The sequence below is a fragment of the Epinephelus fuscoguttatus genome, linkage group LG12 (assembly GCF_011397635.1).
Source record: "Epinephelus fuscoguttatus linkage group LG12, E.fuscoguttatus.final_Chr_v1".
Classification (NCBI taxonomy): domain Eukaryota; kingdom Metazoa; phylum Chordata; class Actinopteri; order Perciformes; family Serranidae; genus Epinephelus; species Epinephelus fuscoguttatus.
The window spans coordinates 26,503,404-26,529,384 of NC_064763.1; the positions used below are offsets into that span (position 1 = coordinate 26,503,404).

At 41.5% G+C, this 25,981-nt stretch overlaps 1 protein-coding gene across 7 annotated transcripts in view; it reads left to right on the forward strand.

Annotated features, from left to right (window-relative positions):
- Window positions 1-25,981, forward strand: part of nrxn2a (neurexin 2a) — a 199,569-nt gene that overhangs the window by 125,444 nt on the left and 48,144 nt on the right. The window lies entirely within an intron of this gene.

The window sequence follows — 25,981 nt, forward strand, 5'->3', positions numbered from 1 at the left end:
TTAATGTTGGTGGCTCATTTCACCTTATTAACGCCCACTCTGAGGTGGCTTTAGTGCGCATCTGTAGCAACACCTCTGAGGGCAATTAAAATATTTTGTGACAGGCAGTGGTTGGTCCTGCTATTTTTCATGTCTTTTCAAACAAAGACATTGTAGGATCCCTGGCTCTTCCTGTTTAGGAAGCGACAAGCAGCTGAACCTCAGAGTCGTCTCTTGATAAGTGAAAATAGATAGACATTCATAGAGAGAAGCTTTCAGACTGATTACAGTAGTGGACTCCATCACGGTCAATTACCTTTAATAACTACGGGAAAGTGCCTCTAATTTATCTTCATGATTTCAGTCAACATGATTGCACCAGTGCTATATAATACTGAAGTAAATGAATGTATTCCATTTTGAGTCAGTATACAGACATTTTATGCTTTAGGTTAGCTCTGATTTCAAGTTGTGAGATCCACAGTAAATGCTGATCTTTGTACATGCAGCTACTTTTCAGTTTTTGTAATTTATTCTGGTCCATGTCATTGGTTCGACAGCCCATTGGTTCAACATCTCATTAGTCCGACTGTCCGCGGTGCTGAACGGCTTGCGGCGGGCATATGGTGCGCCGCGACCGGCTTGAGGCGGGGCAGGCTCACGGCTTATGTATTTGTCACTTTCTTTTTCATTTTAACCCACACCATGATCTTTTCCTGACCCTAACCAAGTGGTTTTTGTGCCTAAACCTAACCAGACCTTAACCACAGGGCATCATGATGATTTCAGAACAACAGGACTTCGGAACAATGAGTTTAATATGGTCGGAACAATGGGCTGTCGAACCAATGGGCTGTCGAACCAATGGGCTGTCGAACCAGTGGGCAGTTCCCATTTATTCAGAGTTAATGTTCTTGGTGAGATGTCTGTGCTAAAGAGTGAGGTAGATTCAAGCCCATTTAACAGCTTGTGGTAGACTCTCCAGGGAGTACAGAGCACTGCACACTGCATGCTGGGGTAAGCGATGGATAATCTCCAATCAACGGGACATGATTTGGTATCAGAGCATTCTGGTTTCCCTTTGTAGTCTGTTTACAGTCCAGGTAGTATTGACCAATCATGTCTGAGTGGGCTTTAGTTGCATGCAGGTAAACAGAGTTGGGCAATGTCCTCTGGAATGGCATATGACAATGTTCATGGTGAAACATGCTGCTGGACAATGACATCATTATATCCTGGCCTAAGTACTAACAACTTGGTCAGATCGCTGCTGAACCAGAACCCATATTTATATAACCTTACCAGTGCATTTAAAAAACAAAACAATGCAGTATGCCCAGCAAATGTAAGCAGCACAATTGTGGCAACAAACTTGGTTGCCAAACAGGGTACCACTTCACCTATCCTACAGCATACAAGTCATCTCAACACATTCTCACCCCAACCTTATCACGTACTGATGTTTTGTCATGGACTTTCCACGTCCAGATACGACATGAAAGGTACCCTGGGTGCGCTGGTTGTTGACATTCTGGGACACCATGTCAAGTTGTGCCTGTTACACGCGTTGTCTTCTTAAAAAATAAACTTTACGGTTTACACACAGTCTCTTTCAAAATAAATGTGCTACGTCAGTACAACAGTGAGAATTGATGTTTTTTATCCTCCAACAACTAACCCTTGGTTCGGTTTAAGCAACAAAATCATATGCTTGGGTTTAGGAAAAAAGAACAGGGTTTGGCTTTATAATCTTATGGAATCCAAACACCACTCTAACCGGTGAAGGTCAGTGTTTGTTGGACCCATCCACCATCACTCCCACCCGCACTAAATCCACGTTTGCTGCCTTAACTTTAGTTCTTGTCCTGCTGGATGTCCCCCTTACACCGCTGAGCACCATTACACTATAACGGCGACCAGCTGCGCATCATGCTGATGTTGAAGGACAGCCTTTTCCGTCAGTATCTGACGCCAGAAGTCACTGCCCAAGCATAGGATTTTGATGACATCAGAGTGAGACCGGGCTGTTCATCTAGTAGATAAATCAGAATTGTTACTTTTTAAGCATACATAGAATGCCATGTTGGTGTGCACCGGAGGGGCCGAGCTTTTAAACCATGATGTCGGGCTCAGCGGTCGATGAGTAGCATGATCCATCAGCCAGACCCTGGAAAACAGTCCGTGTGGACTGCAAAAGAGGGTGAGCACATTGGCTGAAATGCAATCTCAAAACCCATCGGCTGTTGTCTGACAATTTAGTAGCTTTAGCTTCCTTTTAGATGTTTCTGTCTCAAGTTGCTACGAAAGAGGCAGTGATGCCTGTATAACCCTTATCTGGATGGATGGATGGATGGATGGATGGATAGATGGATGGATACAGGGATGAATGGATACATGGATAGATACTACATGGATGGATACAATGATGGATGGATAACTCGAGATATAAAGCTGATTTTCTGTTCAAAACAATATTTGGCACAGTTACTTTATGCATTTAGAAATCCTCTATACACAGCACCATTTTCTAGACATCTTATGGAGCTAGCTGTTAGGATTTTCCATTAGTTGCCATCACCATCACCTCAGCCACCTGGCTTTGTCAGCTTTGTTCAACACAGAGACAGTGCATCCCAGAAATGATAATCTCTGCCAAATCTCTGCTCTGTGTGAGTCATATGGATACTCAGAGCCCAAAACTGCTGGCGCAGCTCCCCACTGCTACATCATGAAGGTAGAAAAGCTTGAGCACTGTGTAATTGACTGGTAGAGCTTACAGGGTGAATATAAAAGTGAACCAGTGATTTACGGGAAGCCTTGCTTTAATCTTTGTAATTCTTTGCAGAATAAAACTCGTGCAGACTTGCCCTCCTGTGAAATACACCACAGGTCAATGCCTGACCACGCACTGCCTTTTAACAGCTTTTTAGCCTTTTAGGCATGAGTGGAAAACTTTTGACATTTACATAGATGTGAAAAGAAGTCAAGCACCTGAGGGGATAATGCCCCCTTTGACTTATTTTGGCTCCTCTGTCCTCGCAGTTTCTCACATTAAAAAACGTCTTTGTTCTCTTATGTGTTGTGTATTGGGGGGTTTTAAGGGGTTTTCTCTGAAGGGCAGTATCATGCCATGTCAGGAATTACTGGGCAGATACCAAAAACACGAGTAACCAACAGGATGTTACCAGTTTTCACAGAAGGGCCATCAGCAATCAGACCAGATGAATTTTTCAATCTATTCAGCAATGTTTAATAGAATTTTTGAGAGACTCATAGTGACACTGACACACTGACTCATACTGTTTATTAAGCTGTTAAGGAATGAATGTAGTTGCATTTGCAGAGAAAAACTGACGATGCTGTTTTACCAACTGTGCGCATAAGAATTTGAATAGACGCTGAACAAGAGATTTGAGTTCATATGACCCAATTATTTTTGATAAATAGCAATGGTAGGTAGGGCACACTAACAGAGGATGGGATTACTGAAATAGCTTGCTTCCACCGATTGACTCAACGGAAACCATCACATATACTGCTATTTGTGGCTGGTATTTAACAGAGGGTAGATGTGCTAGCCGCTCAAACACAAGACAGTCAGAGAGGACAACACATTAGATCTCATCCACTTGAGAATTCTTCTCCTCCAAATGTCAGAGGATGGCATTAAAAGAAATGAGAAATGACTAGATCAAATAATCATTGCTAGATTAAATATGGAGTGTCACCTCAGACCATGTGAAGTCATGCAAAAAAATATGTGTTGCATAAACCTAATCACCAGAATAAATGTTTGTACGTTTCTGCAAACCACAGATGGAACGTTTCAGTTGTTGCTAGGGCAACAGCTTTGGTCCCTGTTTACTTCCTATCAGCTACTGCATTAACAAGCATTCCAACAGGAAATACACTTGGACCCATTTAGAATTTTTGACACTTTATGTTTCTTTTCATCTCCACAATGCTGTGGTTAACGTGTGGTTAGTTTTAGGCACAACAACCACTTGATCATGGTTAGACAAAGTCCTTGTATATAAATGACCACTTTTCATTGCACTATCCTGACAGGAAGGCGGAACGGTGCTGTAGTGATTAGCATTATTGCCTCACAAGAGGGTTTCTGACTCAGACCTTGGGATGGTGGAGCCCTTCTGTGCAGAGTTTGCATGTTCTCCCCGTGTCAGCGTGGGTTTCTCCAGGTGCTCCAGTTCCCCATAGGTGTGAATGTGAGTGTGAGTGGTTGTCTGTCTCTATGTGTCAGCCCTGCGATAGTCTGGCAACCTGTCCAGGGTGTACCCGGCCCCTTGCCCAATGTCAGCTGGGATAGGCTCCAGCCCCCCCATGACCCCCAACACAATGACTGGTTATCGAAAAGGAATGAATGATTGATTATCAGCAATGTCTCTGTAAAAAGCATCCACTGTTCAGGGACTATCCTGGCATGAAGGAGACATGGTAATGCAGTGGTTGGCATCGTCGCCTCACAACAGGGTCTCCGGTTTGAAACATATGGTGGGGGAGCCCCTCTGTGCACAGTCTGCATGTTCTCTCCATGTTAGCGTGGAGTTTTTTTCCAGGTACTCCGGTTTCCTCCCACAGTACAAAGACATGCAGGTTAACTGGTGATTCTAAATTGGCTGTAGGTGTGAATGTGAGTGTGAATGGTTGTCTGTCTCTATGTGTCAGCCCTGTGATAGTCTGGTGACCTGTCCAGGGTGTACCCTACCCCATGTCCAATGTCAGCTGGGATAGGCTGTAGCCCCCACATGACCCCCAACAGGATGAGTGGTTATGAAAAAGCAGCCGCTCTTCATGGCACTATCCTGTAAGGAAGTGTAGAAATGTGTCAGTAAAAAGCAACCATTTCTCATGGCACTATCCCTGGTGGAAACAGCAACTAGTAGCTAAAACACACCCACGTTTAGAGGCTAAAAAGCGATGACTCACTAAAAAAACAACCGGTTTTGTTGTTTGGTCTCAAACAGAGGTCTGCAGCTTGGCAGGCATCTCACCTAGGTGTCACACCATCCACCATCCCCTCCACTTCCAGATGACAAAGTCAGCTTGTGTACTACATTACTTTAGAAACATTGATATGAGACATATAAATCGTACAGATGTAACATATCCGTGGTTTGCACAAAACTACAATGCCAATTCCCATGCTGCTACCAGGGAATTTTGGCCATGGCTGAATTTTGCTGCTAATCTAATTCATGTTCTTCCTCCCTGTGAGTTCCTGAAATGAGTTTTATTTGCACTTGTCTGTGCGAAATTAGTAGTTTGGTTGATAGTAATTAATTATTGGTAAGATGGGGTAATCATAGCCATTCAAAGTTTCACTGTTTCATAATAAGAAATCATGAACAGAAATAAACAAGATGTCATTCTTTAATTATACCAGTGGCACTTTTTCCAGTTTTAGTATTCAGTATACATTATCTCTTCAGTGTGGAGATCAAACTGATATTACATATTTGACTTATATTGTTAATTTGATCAGTGATGTTGCAGCTGAGTAGCAGTAGTTGGTCCGATAGTATCTCGACACATTTTCTCTTTACTCAGATTTTGTTATCAGACTCAATGGCATGCGAAAGACACCAAGTTTCAGTTTCTACTTTTAGCTCCATTGGCGAAACACAGTGTCATAATCAGGGCAGAGGAAATACATGATTTGCCTTTTCAAAACCTGCGTGAGACTACCTCCGAGATGCAATTAGAGCCTTTCACACCACCAAGTATTCCTAATAGAGCCTTCACAAAGTCACTCACAGTGTGTGCACCGCCGTCTGATCGCAGTCTCTCCCATCCCCGATGTTTTGTTGTTTAGATAGCAATGTTCTCCTCTGTCGTTGCCCCACGGGTATTCCAAACAGAAAACTGTGACTGAATGGATTTCTGTTCAGCTGCAAATGTTTGAAGTGCTCATGTTTTTGATCACCTTAGTATATTATTGTTCAGAAAAATATTGCATATGTTACTTTGACACACTTAAGTGTTACACCCTACTGTTTTTGTGTTACACTGTGGGTTTCTTTTATATCACACTTTCTACCCCACATTAAAAAGTGGAAGCAAGACACTGGAGTCAGACATTACATCACTGCTTGTGTTGGAACAGTGTGCAGCAAGGTGAACATTTTCTAGAGAGCAGCAAAGACAAAATCAGTGAATGTTTTTTTTTTTTTACTTCCATGGGGTTAAAGCTGTGATGAGCGATTTTGACGTGCTGCTGTTCTGCTAAAAGCAGGTAATATAGCTGCATGAGGCTGCAAACAGGGCTGTTAATTCACAATGGGATCCATAGTAGTAGTAACCCATTTGATTGAGTTATCTGATACAGAGACTATAGAGACAGTCACACACTGAGAACCACGTCCACTGGGGGAGAAAAGAATCAGCGCCATAATGTGCAACCAACCATTATTGTTTTATTCTACTGATGTATATATTGTAGTTAAATGATCACACTTACAGCCTCAGCACAGTGACTATATATATATATATATATATATATATTTATTGATATATATTGATATATATTGATATCTTGTTTGTTTTAATCTTAAGTACTCGTGTTAAACACTGTAGCAAACTGCACATTTCATTTCTATTTTATTGCTTTATTTTTATTTCATACTCTTATTCTTACCTCTTATAGTTCTCTATTCTTTACATCGGAGCAGCTGTAACGAATCATAAGCCCTTTTTAAATAGGAATTGTGCAAATTTGCAGGAAAGCCCGATCAGTCTTCTTCCAGCATTGGCAGTATAAAAACAAAATCGGGGAGTGCAGCAAAATGCCGCTTGCCTACTTTTGTTCATACAAAATGTGCCTTTTTCGGGGCAATGGGGGGCGTGAGCAAGTAACAAAATGTGTAGCTCAGCGTGTGACATAAACAGTGACGTGGGAGGGAAGCCGCGGCTGTTGGCCCGTCCTTCACTGTTCCCGTCACTTGACGGTTAATGGCCTCTTCATTTGCAAGGACAAGGAGGGCGAGCAATTCCTTGTCTCCCCAGTTGCTCATCTTTACAGTGTCTGTCAGGTTTGCGTTTCCCTCTTGCTAATAGCTGCTCATTCCTGCTATCAGCTGTTTCCTGTTTATCCACTGCCAGTGGGTCACATGTGCGGCGTCATCACCAGCTACTCCCCCAAGTCATCAACAGCCCCTCCCGTGGCAGAAGGGCGCCTCGTTCTTTTTAAACCAATACGTCTACCCTGCGAGGTGGAAAATTGGGCACCTCAGATCAACTTGCCAATCCGGCTCTGTGTGTCTAAACACTCACAGCTTGCTAGCAAAACGGCCCAACATTCGCCGAAAATCTGGCAGTACTCGGGGATCAATAAAGTATATCCGATTCTGATTCTGATTAGTGAGCCAAGGGCTAAAATGCTAACAAAACATTAGATTTAAACGTGTCAAGGGATTATTTTAGCACCCTATGTCTGCCATAGTGGAAAAAGATATATCAACAAATTCAGTACTGTGAGTCTATGTCACCATCCCTTCTCCTCACCATGCTTATCATTTTATTTAAGCTAACAAAGATCAACACCAGGCCTTGCATAGTGTAGTTAGCATCAACCTCTACACTGTGTTTGGCCACATTAGCAGCTGTAACTTATTTATGAGTGTTAGGATCCCACAGGTTTCTGCATCCCACCCAGCAGCAGCTTTTAGGTATTTTTCTGTTGTTTGCTAGCAGATGGATGTGACAAGGAGGCACCTTCACGCAGTACAAAGTCATTGGCAAGCCTTGAATTGTTTTCCACTCTGGTGCGAACGGGACTTAATTACTCTCTGTCTCTATTGGAGCTTTAAAGTATGATAGGAGTAGTATTCCCCCATACATTTAAAATCGCATTTGTCAACATTAAGTGCCCATGTTTATCTCTTATAGTACATAGTACATTTGTTCAGTACAGTTGAAAATGAAACACAACCATATGACAACAAATATGGCACTGACATTAAAGGTTGTTGTGAACTTTGGTTTGTCACACATTGGTTAATCTGTCGAACAGTTTGTTTTTTATTTATAAGGAGCATTACTGTGCAGCTTCACAGAGCCGTTAGCGTGGCTGTTGACTCCTCTTCGTCTTGTTATTTTCAGGGTTAAGACTGAAGTTGTATCTTTGACTGCAAACAGGGTTAAGTACCCAGTGCTTTAATGCTCTCATTATTAGCCTCTTCACAAATAAACTCACTATTTAAAGCCACTAGACATTATTTCCCTGACCTCTCCCAACCTTTGGGTAAAGTGTCACGGATCAGGATAATTTAATGCAAGCTGATAGCTCATTAGAATGCAAACAGACACGGGCTGTGCTAAGCTATGCTTAACAGATTGGAAAATACAAGCCACACTGCCAGTTTCACTCAGACATGCGACAGGTTATTTCATGATTAGTTATGGTCTCTTATGACTCACCCTGCAAACACTGACTGCTGGAGAGGGAGTTCAATCTTCTGCCAATGTCACACTGACTAACAGAGTTAGGAGAAATATCCAAACCTTTTATAATACACACTTCCCTCACTCTGGCCCACCGAGGACTTCAAACCGCAGTTACATTGTCTGAGATTGGGAATTACAGGATGCAATCTAACATCACTGCAGCCATTTTTAGTTTCACAACAGCAGGTTGGCCACAGTTGTTTACTTGCACACTCATTTATGATATTGGCTTCTGTCTGTATCCTATTCTGGTGTGTGAACAATATTAACTCTTAAAGGAGCTCTATACAGTATTCACAGCATTAATATAGCAGCAAACAACTATTTGCTATGTAAAGATATAGTGGTGCAATGGCATCCTGAGCAGAGAATGAAGTTGCACGTCCTCTGTGTGACCTCTCAACTCATCAAAAACCGATCCTTAGTCAGTGGCTCTTATCATCAGACTAGATGCATAGAGGCACCCTTTAGTGGCGGTATGAGGCTCATCAAGCGGCGGCATTTTTTGGTCCTCCAAGTAAGTACCATAGTATCACGAGCAGGACAGTTTGCATAGGGTGAGGGGGAGGGGTAGTGGATGGGTCGAACAAACTGACTTTCACCTCACTTTTGAGCCCGCAGTTTGTGTCCCCATGCAAAACCAAAAGTCAGTTATTTGAATAACAGTATGGTGAACTAATATATGTAGCATGCTATGCTAGTGACATATGTCCCCTGACGTTACATTACAATAGTAGCAAACCTACTTATTTTAAGCCAGACCATGTTTGTTTTTTTCCAGAACCTAACCACTACCTAAACCGGAGGAAGTAAATCTAAAAACAAAGTGTTTTATCAACATTTTAAGTTTATTTACTTTTATTTTGAAAAGACACAATGCATGTTAAGAGTGTAAAGTGACATTCCATCCCTAAGTGTCCAGAATGAATGCAGGAGACGTACCTAGTACGTCATATTTTGACGTATAGGGCCACCAACCCGGTATTTGACGAGTTGGAAGTGAGAATGTGTTGGTGTAATCATCCGAGCTTCTCTGTTTTTTGTTGTGTCAGACGGTCTGGCAGACGGTTAATGCAGATGTGTCTCCTAATGGCTAGCTAATCGCCCCTGGTCTGCACTGCAATCTTATGGTGGTTACCACTAATATCTGGACATCATTGTCATGCAAGCTTAACACAGACCCTCCGGTCCCTACAGTTTACCATTAGCTTTGTCAGCACTGTTGCCATTGTTAGCACTGTTCAAGCTGTTAGCTCTGTTAGCTGCTAGCAGTGCCTCAGCCACCTCCATGTTGAGAGCAAGCCCCCAGGAACAGCGCCAGGCTATGAAGACAATTTTATATAGTGGCCAAAAGTGGAATTACAACACCCGGGTCCGTCAGGTGATGCCATGAGGCCCAAAAAGACTCTTTGCCATAGACTTACATTGGGAAAAAGATGTCTGTATATCAGTGAATAAATTTTTGTTAGCATCGCGACACCCGCAAAATGACCCCCTTCAGTACTGGGATGTCATTCATTCGGTCCAGTAACAATTCAGAAATATAGATTAGCCACATGATTAAATAATTTTACCCCCAAGTTAATAAAGCGCTAAAATGAATGTCAGCTGCTTGGTCGGGTGGAAGTTGATTGCTTGGCGGTTGTAGGTTTGTAGTGCGCTTGCTGTATTGGCCTCACAATGCGGAGGATCCAGGTAATTTCATACCATGGAAATAGAGCTTTTTTGGCTTCATGCACCACAAGGCAACTTTCCTGGAATGAACGGGGCCCCGCCTCCAAAGCTGTATCCAGGTCTCTTAATACATCATTGGCTTAGAGTCATGTGCAGACAAATGCTGAATCAAAGATGCACTCTGAATATTGTATAGAGCTCATTTAAATACTGTTTATCTCAGATGCCTGCTGCCAGATGCATAGGGGATTTCATTTACTCAAAGTATCGCTGAGCTAACAGCACATGGTAATTACACTGCCTACATTTTCTGCAGAGACACTCCATTACTGTATATACATCTAAGAGTTACAACCTGTCAGTCGGACTAACACTTTCCGCCATAACGGCAACCATTTCTCAGTTTTCTGTAAAGCATATGATGCTCATTTGGTGAAAGATCTTTCCGTAGTCTAAGATCGCAGTTCAGTATCAGTGGTTGTGTATTTATCTAATATATCCTGTCACTCCTAACATGAGAAATTCACCCACGGATGAATTATTGTTTTTATTCTTATCATAGACACACATATTGCCATAAGCAGGTAAATACAATAAGATTTAACTTTGGCTGTTGTTGGATACCCTAAGTGCGTTGGTATCCTTGTATGGATAAATAAAATATACTTGACTGTTCAGATAAATCAATCCTGTCCCTGGTCGAATTTTTCTATATATAAGGCTTTTTCAATAACACTAAAGCACTTCACCTAGGAGACTCCATCTCTGCCGAGCAGATGTTTTATTGCCATGAAACCGACACACTGAGTGAGAGCTCTCATTAAAGTCATATTCATTTTGTGCCTGTGATTTGAGTGTCATTTTCACACGTCATATTAAATGCCTACATTGTTAAAAGTAACTGACTCTATTCAGTTGTCAACATCTTCAACAGCTCCTTCAAGCAGAAAAGACTTATATTATGATCGCATTGCGCCAATGAGAATACCTCACAGCGCTTTTGCATTTAAACACAGCATCGTGCTTTCAGTGGGTTTCAGGGAGTTCTGTAATTATCAAGTGAAAACAGTAATCATAATCAAATTATAATTTAAAACTATACTGACACTCGACTTCCTTCTCTTATAAGCTCTGGATATAGTTGTGGAATTTTAAGTATGCATTAAACAATGTTAAGTCCGCAGCACTGCAACAACAGGGGTGCTATTCACATAAAAGTGAAAAAGCTCTTCTTCTCTCAAATTAGTTTTGTAATTTATAAAAAATATATACATATGCAAGCAATAGCAAGTTCATAACAAGACACGGCAATTTAGGCTACCGGCTCAGAGATGCCCCAGAAAAGATGTGCCTCTGGTTGGAAAGCGATTTTCACTATTTCCTAGCTGAGATTATGTGAATTAATAATGTAGAACTTGATTACTGGTTTATGACACAGTTACAGTAAGTCTTGGTTAGCCCATATGGTTTGTCGAGTATTTGCTATTTTCACCATTGTATACTAGTGTTCTATCTATCCATCTTTCTTTATATCTCTCTACCATTCTGTCCATACATCCAACTATGTATTCATATGTAAGGCAGTGGCTGTGGGAAAGTGGCAGCAAAAATTCCAAACAACTATAGTTTTATCCCAAACACAAATACAGACAGAGATATATTCTCCCAGCTTCGTATCACTTTATGTGTCAGAGGTAGATTGAGGGGAAAGCCTCTGTAGCAGCATCACAAGTGAACAATAAAAGTGAAAGATTCCCTTAAAAGAGCTACCAGAAAGGCTGTATACCAGCCTGAAATAGCCTTGGTGTGATGACCGATTTAAACAGCCATAGGCAGTTTCAGACTCCATAATAACAAAGATAAGAGCTGGTCAGAAGGCTGCATCTGCAGCAAGAACAGAGTCATATCCATAGAGGATCCATTTGCATCGGAGAGGGGAGTTTCTTTTTATAATAATAGGCAATTTGTTAAAGAGGATATTTAGAAATAATATTCATATGAATGCTATTTATTGAAAGAATGCAATTTTAAAATTGCTTTGTCACTAACTAAAGAAGTAACAGCAATCATAATATGCCTGCAGGTGAAATAACTAAGAGCACATATAATTACGGCAATAAATGGTGTAAAAGTGGGGTCAGAGCTCGCCAAGAGGCTCGGTGCTTCTGCACACAAGTGCTGTGGGTGTGTAGAGATGGAGATAAAGATAAAGTCTAAATTGTCTCACATTGGCAGTTAGTGCCTCTGTTCATTCTCTCATTTCCAGGATGATTTGTCTCTAAGGCACTGTCCAGTTTTGGGACTAACATTATGCAAGGCTTGATTACCAAGTGGACAGCTCCCACCCTGCTCTGACTGTCCCTCTGTGCCCCGCTCTGCATGGGAACATGGTGGGATTCACTTGACACCCAGACCACGCAGCAGCTGAGCCTCAGATGAATGCTAGTCTATGCCGGCTCCCGAGGGGGGGGTGCTGGGGCTTCCTAGTCCCTACTGCAGGGGCTGTGTGAGAGGAGAAAGGTTACATTCAGTTTACATCATAAAGGCTAGACGCACACACAGAGGCCTTCAGATTCAGAGACTGCCGTACTCTGGCTTCATTTCTGTTTTTCTGTCACCCTAACACTCACAGACACAGTGACACACTCACTTATACATCATTCACTCGCTGCAAAGTCACAGCATTCACTCTGTTCGGAGCGTTATAAAATTATAACCCACTGTAATGAAGAATTTAGGAAGAGAGAGTGCATGCAATGCGGCTATGTCATTGTGGTTGTCTACACAACAGTTTGGCAAGTCTGTGTCTACATCACTTCATTTTGAACTCAACATGACATCAACAACTGGCAGCATATATGTATTATATAGTATATAGTATTATATTTGGCGCTATGGCTCTGTTCTGGGGCCTCTCTGCCTTTCCTCAGGCCTATTCAGAAAACCTCTTCCACATGCCTACGTGGAAAGCCTGAAGCAGAGAGAGCACACACTCTGCCCTTCTATGTGCAAACGAGGGAAGCCTGTGGCAGAGAGAGCAAACCTCCCTGCCCTTCCATGCGCCTACATGGAAAGCCTTAGATAGGGGGAGCAGCAGCAAAGACCCCATGGGAACAGAAAAGAGCCAGCATCAATGACAAGCAATGACACTGATATGTGAGACACAGCATGAATGAGATTTGCCAATTGGTTGCATAGAAAGGAATCATATGATCTATCAGCTGACTCCCTTCCATCAATCAGCTGCTCCATCTATTCTTAATTTTTGTATAATTTGTCAGCTGTAAAACCGGTCAGGCCCTCAAGTTTTCTCTTTCTTTAAATCAGAATTAGGAAGTGAATGTTAATTGAGAAATGTAATGGCCATAGAATAATGACACCATTAGCATTTGGACTGGTTCCATATAAGCTTCACTTTCACTATGCAATTCTGTCTGCCAGCGGCTACGATCTCCTGGAAAGACAAAAAGGAAGTGCATCAAACACTCCACAACCAAAACAGGAAGAGGATAGTTTTGTTTTACATAGGAACTATTTGCAGCTATCTCCATTTACCAAGTATCAATGAGTTACTGTCCCCAGTAGTGGATATGGCGGATGGTGGAACAACCAAAGTACCTGATGTGGAAAACATAATGCAGCATGTCCTGTGTTGTTGGTAGTTGCTACACTCTTAGGACAGTGGAATCCAGGTGTGGTTACAACAGTTTTATTATTATAGGTTTTTTAGTTTGTTTGTTTGTTTGTTTGTTTGTTTTCAGTTCAGTTTAGTTTCAGTTAGATTCCAGAGACGGTTTGCTTGTTTCAGTTTCATTTTTATGTTTTAAAAATGTTTATTTTTCACTTACTTTTTGATTAGTTTCAGAAGTTTTATATTTATTTTATTATAATATGGAGGGTATTTGTCAAAGGCAAGATTTTAAAGGTTCAGAATAGGTATTGCAAAACAAACACACAACTTTGTGAAAGCAACTGACTCACAGTCATGTAGACATCTCAGCTGCAATAAACCTGTGCACCAGGGCCTCCTCATGCTTGCTGTGTTGACAAATTTAACCAAATTGTCAAAGATTAAAACTAAAGACACTTCCTGCATATTTTATTTTTAATTTTCCCTTGTTTTTTTCTGAAGTCTAGTCTAGACTTAAGACTGGGGGGCTGGGGAATTTAAAAATTAAAAGCCAGATCATCTGTACTAGCAGGGATGCACTGTCAGGAGAGGCAAACCAAGCAAATGTTTAGGGGCCCCACGGCATCATTTTGAAAAAAGGGACACTGATGGCCACTATTATGGCCACATTTTGCAAGTACAACTAGAAGCCCACTTAAACTTCACATAAAGGCACCATACAGTGCACTCGCTCTGCCCCAGAAAATGCCTAAAGGGCCCCTTCTACCATATGACAGCTGGATACCATTAGGACATTCAGCTATCTACCTGTAAATGTCATACATACAAAGTTAGGTTGAACCATCAGCGCAACCATTAGGGCCTCAATGGTCTTCTTTGCCTGGGGCCCCCCAGAATCTAGGATTGCCACTGTGCCACTTGCCTCACAGCAAGATGGTTCCTGGTTTGAACCCAAGGTGGGGGAGCCCTTCTGTGCGGAGTTTGCATGTTCTCCCTGTGTCAGTGGGGTTTTCTCCGGGTACTCCAGCTTCCTCCCACAGTCCAGAGACATGCAGGTTAACTGGTGGCTCTAAATTGGCTGTAGGTGTGAATGTGAGTGTGAATGGTTGTCTGTCTCTATGTGTCAGCCCTGTGATAGTCTGGTGACCTGTCCAGGGTGTATCCCAACAGGATTAGCGGTTAGGAAAAATGAATGACTGTAATGAAAACCAAACTGCATCACTAACAATGATCAAATTAAATCTAACAGAAAAATGACCAACACATTAAATACATACAGGGTTAATGTCTAATCAGCCAATTATAGCTCTCCTTTGTAGTGGCGATACTTTGCCATAGACATGTAATTAAAGTAATGCACTTATGTAAGTTATTTATATAAAGAAAAATGTTGTTACAATTGCGTGATGGTACATTTAGTACCATGAAGATTTGTTTTCGTGATGCGCCTGGTGCAAGTGTCACCTTGGATTATTGCTGTATGTACTGACTCACAAGCACAAAAACAGCCTCACATGCAGTCGATACGAAGGGCTTGGTATACCACGAACTGCAGACTATACATCACTCCAGATACACTTCATCATAAGATGGATTTCTATACTTGAGGTCACAACCGTCGTCTTTTCCCTCCAGCCACAGCAACTGGCTGCTGTCTTCAGCTGCTGAAGCTGCCTCTGTGGCCTGATAAAAGCCCAAGTACTAATCCTTCACTTTCCCCAGCCCACTTCTGTAACCTATTAAAACTCACGATCCATATGAAATTGACATTCAGCAGATTAGTTTATGGAAACAGGGCATAACAAGGCACTCAAACGACTGCAGTGTTGTGCATAACAGTAATAGTCAATGCCATTGTAACTAACACATGTAATTAGTAGACGTGTAGATAAATAAAGGGTTTTACATGCGTGACTAACAAGGTCCTTTAAGTGTGTGTGATGAGCCGACGCTGTTTGTTCCTTACACTGTTTACTTATGTGTAAATTCATTTTAAAAATTTAGCTTTTGATCTCAAATTCACAACTGAACTTGAAATAATTCTATTTATGTTCATTTCAGCAAATCCAAGGCAACAGAAGTTTATTTATATAGCACACACTTCACTACAAGTAAACTTAGGGTGCTTCACGTTAATGTGCCTGTGTAAAGACTCACCCACACAAAGGCATTCTGAGGCAATCTGGCCCAATATTACCACTTATTTATTATGATTTATTACTATTACTGCAACAAAAAGACCAAATATCCACCATCATGGGTCAGTAGGAAGTCAGTGTGTTTGTTAGTTTGTGTAATATTCTACAGTCAGTGTGCAGTAGTGCTCCCTCATGTAAGACTTGCAACCCCACTAACTGTATCTGCACGTACACAAGCTGGAGTTAATTTACAACCGAGTAATACTGTGTGTGGGCTGGATAATTTTTTTTCTTTGCATTTGATATATGTGCTTTTGCAAATGCGCTGGTGATCTCTCTCTGTTCCTATATCTCTCTCTCGCACACACGCTCACAAACAAACTCTTCACTCCCGGCCTTTTTATTTCTCTCTGTCTACCTCTTCTCTTTGTCACCTCCTCTCTATTCCTGGCTCACTCTGTGGTCATTGTACAACAAAGCACCCGTCTCTGCATGCTCAGCAAAAGAAAAACCTTTACATTTTCTTCTTTGCTCCCAATTCAATTTGATAGATTGTTCACTCACTTTGCTGTATGTTCAATGAATAATAAAAAGATCTGCTCGCTAAGGATCCTTCAGCGGAGTCACATACTGTCCCTTATACATTTTGCATCATGTGCAACTGTAAAGCAGATACTTATATATGAATGACACGTGTATGCATTTTTTCCCCATTTGATGTGAGTCTATATTCAGTCTTCAATACTCAGTGGGCCCTATTGTTGTTTGGGCAGTGATACAATACTTAAAGCTATCCTAAAGCCAGTTGGGTTCATGAACAGGATAGATAGCAGCTTTTATTAGCCAACAAAATCATTTATTCAGTAAATGCATCAGACCCCAGGAAGAATAGCTGCTGCAATGCAAAAGCTAATGGGCATCTGAATAAACAAACAAACAAAAATATTTAATGCCACATGACAGGTATAAAGGCTAGAGTCGGGGCTGTTTGTAAGTGTTTGGGAAAAAATCCCTTTTAAAATGTTCTTCTTTAGTAGCATAGATAATTTTGGTGCTGATGTGTTCAATGTCTGAAGTACTAACATGCACCTCTCACACACCTAACAGTGAGAAATATTACAGTAAGCTGATTTGTGCACATTGCAGTGAGACTCGACTATGAACTTAATATTTTACCATGCTAGGAAAAATCCTAAATTATTCTACCTTTTGTAGAAAGCAGTTACATATGTATGGCTCCTCTTTTGTGCTTGATCAATAAGCAAAAGTGACATGCAGTGACCGAAAGACTTTCACACCTCAACTCCGTGATTTGTTTGGTGAGTTAATTAACCATAGATCAGGATCAGCTCTCTGAAGCCGTCCCTCACCCAAAATAAACAGACACTGTGATACAAACAGTAAATAAACAATAAAACAGGTTAAATGTGCCGCACACACCTCTGCCAAGGCTGCATAATCCTTTAAATCTGTTATTAATATTAAACATGTTTGCTAATTTTCATCTGGAACCATATCTGCAGCAAAGGTTTTTGCTAGGTGGTTGCAAATGGTGTCAGGGGTGTTTGTCAGGGTAAGGCTTCATGGTTGCTAACTACATTCACTGGCCACTATATTAGGTACACCTTGCTAGTACTAGGTTGGACTTCCTTTGCCTTTAGAATTGCCTTAATTCTTGGTGGCATGGATTCAACAAGGTGCTGGAAACATTCCTCAGAGATTTTGGTCCATATTGACATGATAGCATCACACAGTCGCTGCAGATTTGTCGGCTGCACATCCATGATACTAATCTTCCGTTCCACCACATCCCAAAGGTGCTCTATTGGATTGAGATCTGGTGACTGTGGAGGCCACTGGAGTACAGTGAACTCATTGTCATGTTCAAGAAACCAGTTTGAGATGATTTGAGCTTTGTGACATGGTGCGTTATCCTGCTGGAAGTAGCCATCAGAAGATGGGTACACTGTGGTCATAAAGGGATGGACACGCTCAGCAACAATACTCAGGTAGGCTGTGGTGTTTAAACCATGCTCAGTTGGTACTAAGAGGCCCAAAGTGTGCCAAGAAAATATCCCCCAGACCATTACACCACCACCAGCAGCCTGAACCGTTGATACAAGGCAGGATGGATCCATGCTTTCAAGTTGTTTACACCAAATTCTGACCCTACCATCTGAATGTGGCAGCAGAAATCCAGACTCATCAGACCAGGCAACGTTTTTCCAAACTTCTATTGTCCAGTTTTGGTGAGCCTGTGTGAACTGTAGCCTCAGTTCCCTGTTGTTAGCTGACAGGAGTGGCACCTGGTGTGGTCTTCTGCTGCTGTAGCCCATCTGCTTCAAGGTTCAATGTGTTGTTGCTTCAGAGATGGTCTTGTGGTTATTTGAGTTACTGTTGCCTTTCTATCATCTTGAACCAGTCTGGCAATTCTTCTCTGACCTCTGGCATCAACAAGGCATTTTTGCCCAGGGAGCTGCCGCTCATTGGATATTTTCTCTTTTCTGGACCATCCTCTGTAAACCCTAGAGATGGTTGTGAAATACTCAGACCAGCCCGTCTGATACCAACAACCATGTTCAAAATCACTTAAATCACCTTTCTCTCTCATTCTGATGCTCACTTTGAACTTCAGCAGGTCGTCTTGACCATGTCTACATACCTAAATGCATTGAGTTGCTGCCACGTGACTGGCTGATTAGTTATTTGTGTTAACAAGCAGTTGAATAGGTGTACCTAATATAGTGACCAATGAATGTACGTTATGATTGTTTTTAGGTGGTTGCTAGAGTGTTTTTAGGGAATACTTTTAGAGAGAACTGTAGTTCATTTTCCCTCTTTAGTGTCAGCTTTGGGACAGCCCTTCATTTTTGCATACCCTACATGCAAACATGGAAAACGGTGAGGGTGGACAGGGTAAGGGTGGGCCGCTGGAATAAGACTCTGAACACTTCAGCACCACGGAGAGAGACTCACAGAGAGACTAGCAGTACATTTCAATAATAGTTTAATAAGCCATCATTTACTTCCCCTCTGCACTTCTGCTGGGGGGAAGTTAAGTGATGTTAAGTGAGATACAACTTATAATTACTGAAGACACTGATTAACTGACTCGATGATCACACATTGCAATCATTGATTCATAGTAACTGCAATGTCAGTTAGACAACGTTTTTCATGAGTCATCATTGCATAGTATTAGTGGAGTCTGCAGATAATGGCAGGTGGATCCATTTTTAATCTTCCACTCCCCTTGGACCATGTCTCCTTGCTCATTGAGTGGCTCCTCGCAAGAGCTATGGTGTTATGTAATATCAAGTGCTTAGGGGAAGTAGAGAAAGACATTACAAATCACTATTGAAATGCACCGTAGGGCTGTGTCCAAAATCGTCCCTTATTTGCTACCTATTGCACAACATTTACCCCCTGTGATTTTATTCAAGTGCACAATTTCTCAGTGTGACATTTTTTCTTGTGTCAGTGGCCACATGGACTTTCTGCTAACAATCCAATGCATCGCATTTGATGGATGCGAAATTTACAATTGTGTAACGTTACAGCGGTAAAGGATGATGCAAGATGACAAAGTTTCCACAAATCTCTATTTCCTGCCCATTTTACAGTAAACTACTGAGATTTTATGATTAAGGGGACATTGAAAGAGTGAAAACTTGGCAAACTTGGTTCAGAGCCAACTTCAGATAGACACTCTCATCAAGATGGATTGTAAGTTAATGAAACCAGAGGAAAATGTCCAGATAGTCAGTAAAGGACTAACAAATAAATTGCGTTGAGATAGGTATAGACGGGGGGTGGATGACGACCCATTCGTCATGCCTCAACCTGAAAAAAATTTTCAGGCTTAGGATTTTTTATTTGCTATCACCCCTGTTTGTAAACACAGCATCCAAACTTGGCCCTTCCACCCTACACTGCATGTACATACCAACCCATTCTCACTCCAACATCGTCACGTATCAACGTTTGGTCATTGACTTTTCACATCCAGATACAACTTGCAAGGTACCCTGAATGCGTTAGTTGTTGACCATCTCAGACACCATGTCAACTTCTGCCTGTTACATGCATTTTCTTCTTTCAAAATACACTTATGTTTTCACAGGAAATTTACCGTTTACATCCAGACTCTTTCGAAATATGTGGTTGGGTTTAGGCAACAAGAGCATGTGGTATAGGTTTAGGAAAAAGGGTTTGGCTTCATAATCTTAGGGGACACAAACACCGCTCTCCTGGTTGAAAGTCAGTGTTTGTTGGACCCATCCACCACCCCTCTACCAGCCCCACTCTGACTTTTGCTACCTTAGCTTTCATTCTTGTACCTTACCTTAACCTACCTGTCCAAAAGAAAAAAGGCCAACTCTGTGTTGCCCTTTATTTCCATCCTCTCCTTCACTCCTTTAGCGAAAGTGAAAATGAGAGCCAACCCAAGATTCAGTCTTGTTTTGGAACTTTGTCTGCTTGATGTTTTGTCTCATTATAGTTAAGTTTCTTCAGCGCTGTGTCTGCAATTTTTTTTAGCTACCTCTTAGATATATACTGCTTACGATCTCGTCGCTACCTTTTTCAAAAGTTCCAACCTCACTTGCATGCTGTTATTGACTGGGGGCAACACACCCATAAACATCGCAAAATAATAAGAAATTAAGAAAATACAGGTAAAGGGCAGAGTCTCCGCAGATAAATACACAATCAGATACTTCTAGTGGGTCATAAGTGATGATTGAGAAGAATCACTTTTGTATGAGTCCATGCATTTTTTTGTCTGATTTGTTTTGTTTTTAGAAAAAACCTTGAATTCTCACAGTTTATTACAGCAAAATACAAGGAACATCGTGTACAGTACTGAACCAAACCTAATTACATGTTCCACTGTCTGTGAACTCACTTTCCACCTTTCAGTGTTTTATGAGATATGCTGCTAACAAAACAGAACAAAAAACAAAACCTTGGCACAAGGACTAATAAAACAAGTTAATTTATATTACAGGAAAAATAGAAAATATCTATTCAGCTAATTAGTCATAATAAGGTCATTTATTGCAAAGCTCCCATTAACAGTTTGCTTGGGGGTAAAGCTAAACGGCCTTGTATAAATACAGTAAGGTGTGGGTACAGTAAGTATGCTGGGACGTCGTGTGCAGGTCCTTGTAAGTTATTTAAAAAAAAAGTCATTTTTTAAAAACTATTTCAAAACATGATTTGAGTAAGGAGTAAAAAAGAAAATTAAGTGTAGTATATTTGGACACGGCAATCAAAACAATTATTATTCACAATAGGCATCTGGCAAAAGATTGCTTTCATCCAGAAGTGATTTATGACATCATCAAGCATCTTCTTGTGACTTTTTTTTTTTTTTTTTCATCCTAAGTAGCTACTTCAGTGAGATGAGATGGCAACACAGCTTTTCACAGTGATGGCTGACCTACTGATTTCTAAAACCTCTAGTGTGAGAATATCACACATAATCATTCATGAGGGGAATCATTAATGTATGAAGTATCATTGTGTAGTGACTTGCGAGGAAAAGAGATTCTAGAAAGACATTAAAAAGGCAAGAACTCATGTGGTGCCCAAATTTCCATGAGAGTGGCAATAAAATCAAGGATCTGGATAGAGTGAATATAGAGTTAAATGTACACACAAATTAAATGTGTGCAAAACAAATGGTCAGTTTCTTAAAGGGATGCTTCGATGATTGTAAACCAGCTTTGTATCATAAGAATGTGGGTAATTGTGGTAAACTTCCCTTTGTCTTGCTAGCTCCCTGATCTCCACGCTCATCTCTCAGCACAGATCTACTGGATGATGTGGTTTGCGTTATCCAGTGGATTTTCGCTAGCTCTAGGGCTGTTGCTTGAACAATAGATTGCACTTCTGCCTTCATTTCCCACCATCACATTCACAAAGAGTGTAGACGAGGATCAAAAGAGAGACCTACCCCACTCGCTTTCTCTCAAACTCAGATCAAATCAGATCAAACTGTAAATCTAGGCAGTGCGGATCAAATATAAATATAGATTCTGTTACTGAGTTGCCTATTTCTTGCCTAAAATGTCTTCAGAAGCATATTTTAGTCCATATTTTAGTCCATATTTTACACTGTTTGGCTGTATTGCAAGAATTTGCAAACAGAAAATGGACGCCATACTGTTTCCTGCACAGTGAAACCAGAGGCTGAAAATACTGGGATCAAATGATAGCGCTGATCAAATATAAACCAAGATTCTGTTACGGAGTTGCCTATTTCTCACCTAAAATGTCTTCAGAAAAATATTTTAGTGCACTGTTTGGCTGTAATACAAGAATTTGCAAACAGAAAATGGACGCCATACTGTTTCCTATACAGTGAAACCAGAGGCTGAAAATACTGCGATCAAATGATAGCGCTGATCAAATGTGAACCAAGATTCCGTTACTGAGTTGCCTATTTCTCACCTAAAATGTCTTCAGAAACATATTTTAGTGCACTGTTTGGCTGTAATTCCAGATTGTTAGTCACCAGCTGTCCACTATATTGTTTCCTGTGTCAAAACGGACAGCATTTATTGGTTCCATGCAGTACAGTGCATTCTGGTAAGCAAAAGCAAATTCCACAGCCCTTTTCTCTGTTTTCTCTGGTCATGTAGCACCAATGTCTAAAGCATTTCTGTCTTTCTACTGCAGTAGAGAGTTCTAGTTTTAAGAACAGACCATCCTTCCAGCAGTGAAATATATAGTCACCTATAGCCTATAGTGAGGCATGTTTGCAAAGCTTGGTAATTGTAGCTCAGCATGAAATATCATCATTTTAAGGAGTTGAAGTCTTTAGTACAAATGCCCGTGACAATTTGCAGTCATAGCAACAGTAAAATCCATCTTGCATTTCTGCTGGTGCTTTCTTTAATGTTGAAATAATGAGCGAGACAAGCAGATCGACGCAGGCCAATAACAAAGACAGGGCTTCCTCTACAACCAACTGTCCTGCTGATGCTGTTTCAGGCTCATCAAAATTAGACTCCAGAGTGAAGAGAAGAAAACACCTCAGCCAAGCAAAAATTGTATTGTCCTGTGTGGTGACGGCCCACTGCCCTCTCAGCCCCTGGCTCAGGTGATTTTCCTTTATTTTCATGGCTAGACTGTGGACGGTGGGGGAGGTAGACAGTTCATGCTGCTCCTGTCACACACTCATGTCTTTTGCATCAGTCCAAAACCCAGAACATTCATAAATTGTAACTGTTCATATTCAGGAGCCTGTATTCCTCATGTTGGGGGGGCTTTCTCTGCATGGTAAGCATCGCTGCTGCTCTTTTTTTCCAGGAGACATGCTGAGGCTAGTAAGCTGAACTAAACAAGCAAATGGAATCTATTTTTGCCGGCGCCATGTGCAGCCAGCAATATGCAACCTACTGTCACATGCAGTGTCTTTTCAGTGGAGAGTGCACACAGGCTGCCAAGACACCCAAGTTGCTAAAAAGAAAAAAAAAAAAAGTGGAAAATCATGTTTAATCAAGGCGTGAATCTGGAGGAGAAAATGCTGTGTGAGTAAAGCATCCAGAGGCTCTCCTTTAACCACTGAACTCTGAACCTTTTTGTTTAGCTAGATGTGTGTGACCTCCTTTAGAAATCTGAAATCTTCATGAGTTTTATAACAGCTGTCAGCTCTACATGCAACATGATAATAACAATAAAAGCTGTTAAATATGTGAGCTCTTCTGCTTCTGCTTTTGTTCTGCTAAATCATTTTCTGATGATTCTACTAGCTATATAGTTTACACATACACTTCTATGTGTCGGTGGAGCCACTGTGCACTCAAGTGCCTTCATATTTTTCACTCTCTCCTTCCCCTCCACCGTCTAAGCCAGGCTTATTTTAGGTGTTGTCGTTTTTAGCCTAATGAAATCAACCAAACATCACAACTGCAGGCCATGCCTTTCAGAGGATGCTCGCATTATGAGTAATTAATCTGAAAGTGCTATGATTAATCCTGCTACTTTACCCCCTGGGGCGAGACTGGATGTCTGTGAAAAATCTTCTCTCACAAATCCTCCTGAGAACAAACAGTGCACATTTAGGTTTCTTAAGTCTTTAAAACGCTGTACACGTCTTCTCGCATCACATCAGTTGCAAGTTTGCAGGCCCCTTGACTTGAATTTTTTTTCCCCCCCTACAAAGAAATTTAAACATTTTCAGCTCATGGTTTCCAAACTATATATTATTCCATACATGCAAAATAATTTGATTATGCAAATGCATAGAGATCTGCCAAACTGAGTGGAGGAAAACGGTTTAAAATAGCCTGTAGGAAAATATAAAAATGCAAATCAAAGGTTTATTGGACTGGAACTGCAGGAGTAGCTGATATAGGACAGTTATTCTATGTTGAAAATGCAGGGGAAGCAAAGTGGAATTCAATTAAGACTACAGCTCATCCTCAAATATATCATCACACATCATCAAACGCGTATTTGATGTGTATCCTATGAGGTTTATCTAGGTGTGTGTTAACAGGGAAAGCTGCGTGGGATGTCAAAGTTACCGAATAACCAAGGACAACACAAGGTTACAATCCCCCAGCCTCCTCCCTCCGTGTTGTCCAGATAGCATGGCTTTCATCATGTCGAGCAACCCTCAAGCACGTAAATTGATTAATGCAAGCCTTTCATTCTAGACAGCTCACACCAAGATATCATCGCCGCCTAGAAAGATGCTCACATGCTGGAGAGCCTGACAGTCCAAGTCACCGGCGATAAATCATCCCACTCCTAACTTCTCGTATCCAGTTGTCACTTTGAATGAAATACGGTTCTATTTGGACGTGATTGTGTGTAAGTTAGAAAGGATTCCTAGTTTAAATTGTCATGACTGCCCTTATGTTCGCTGCGTAAAACTGGCTGCAGCTTTGACAGTGGAAATAAAACTGACTCTCCCCCCATTGGAGGATTATTCTCAGTGCTTGTCATTGCGTTTCCACACCAAATAATCATTACTGTAAATGTGTCTACGTGTTTTAGCCAGGAAGTGCTCTGCATCATCACTATGGTTTGTTTGATTAAGCTGGCGTGCACTTTCCCAGCATTGAGATTTACTGAGCAACATATAGAAGAGGAAACGCATAAAGGATTTAAATCTCCCTGTGACTCAGATTGGACAGACGCAGGGAAAAAAACACACAGCTTGTTCCGATTTATTTATGTTCATAACACCAGCAGATGAATGTCTACATGCTGTTAGGGCACTTGCCATTCCAGAGTCTTGTGCACTCACCCCTCCTCTGTTCTTTTTTGTTCAATCAGCCTCGCCCCCCCACTTCCATGCACCCTCCTCCCCCACCCCCACTTGAGTAATGGCCTGCGTCGCCTTCTTGTCACTATGAGAGGTGGTGCTGCGTGGCTTGCCTCTGTCCTCCTGTTTCCATGCGTGTCCTTTCAACCGACTAGGCAATCCCAGCTGATATCTCTATCGACCGCGATTTAGCTGATATCGCTGCAGTCTCTCCCTTCCTCTCCCTTTACTTCTCCCACCCTGCAATCCCTCTTCCCTCGCTGCTTCTCCCATCTCCCCTACCTCCAACCCCTCCCCACTTTCCATTTCTGATAATGTGTTCATCCTCTCAAGTGTCAATATACTCCCAATTCATCTTGCCATCACATTTCCCCACCCCAAAAACACGAGCAGCTCCGAAACTGTCAGAATACCTCTGAACTCCGATCAGTCATAGCTAGGAATAAGTTCTGCATGGTTAAGCAGCATGAGAGCAGAGAGAGCTCTCTAACAGAGGGGTGACTTGTATACAGATATGAGGTGAACACATCAGGCAGAGGGGGGAAATGATTTGTAGTGTTAAAATGGCAAAGGTGTGCAATGCAATGCTGGGGAAAAGAGGGGCTTTGGATGCAAGGCAAACTGGATTACACACCATGTAGCCTATAGCTTCCTCAGCCTAATGTAGTGAGCTATCATCTTGACAGGTATTTGTGTTTCTATCATTCAAGCCTATTGTAGCTCTCGAGTCTTTATGTTATAGAGCACGTCCATATCAATCCCCTCGTGTTCATTCTGTAACAGCTCTGACAGCTCACCTAAATCAGGCTCCTC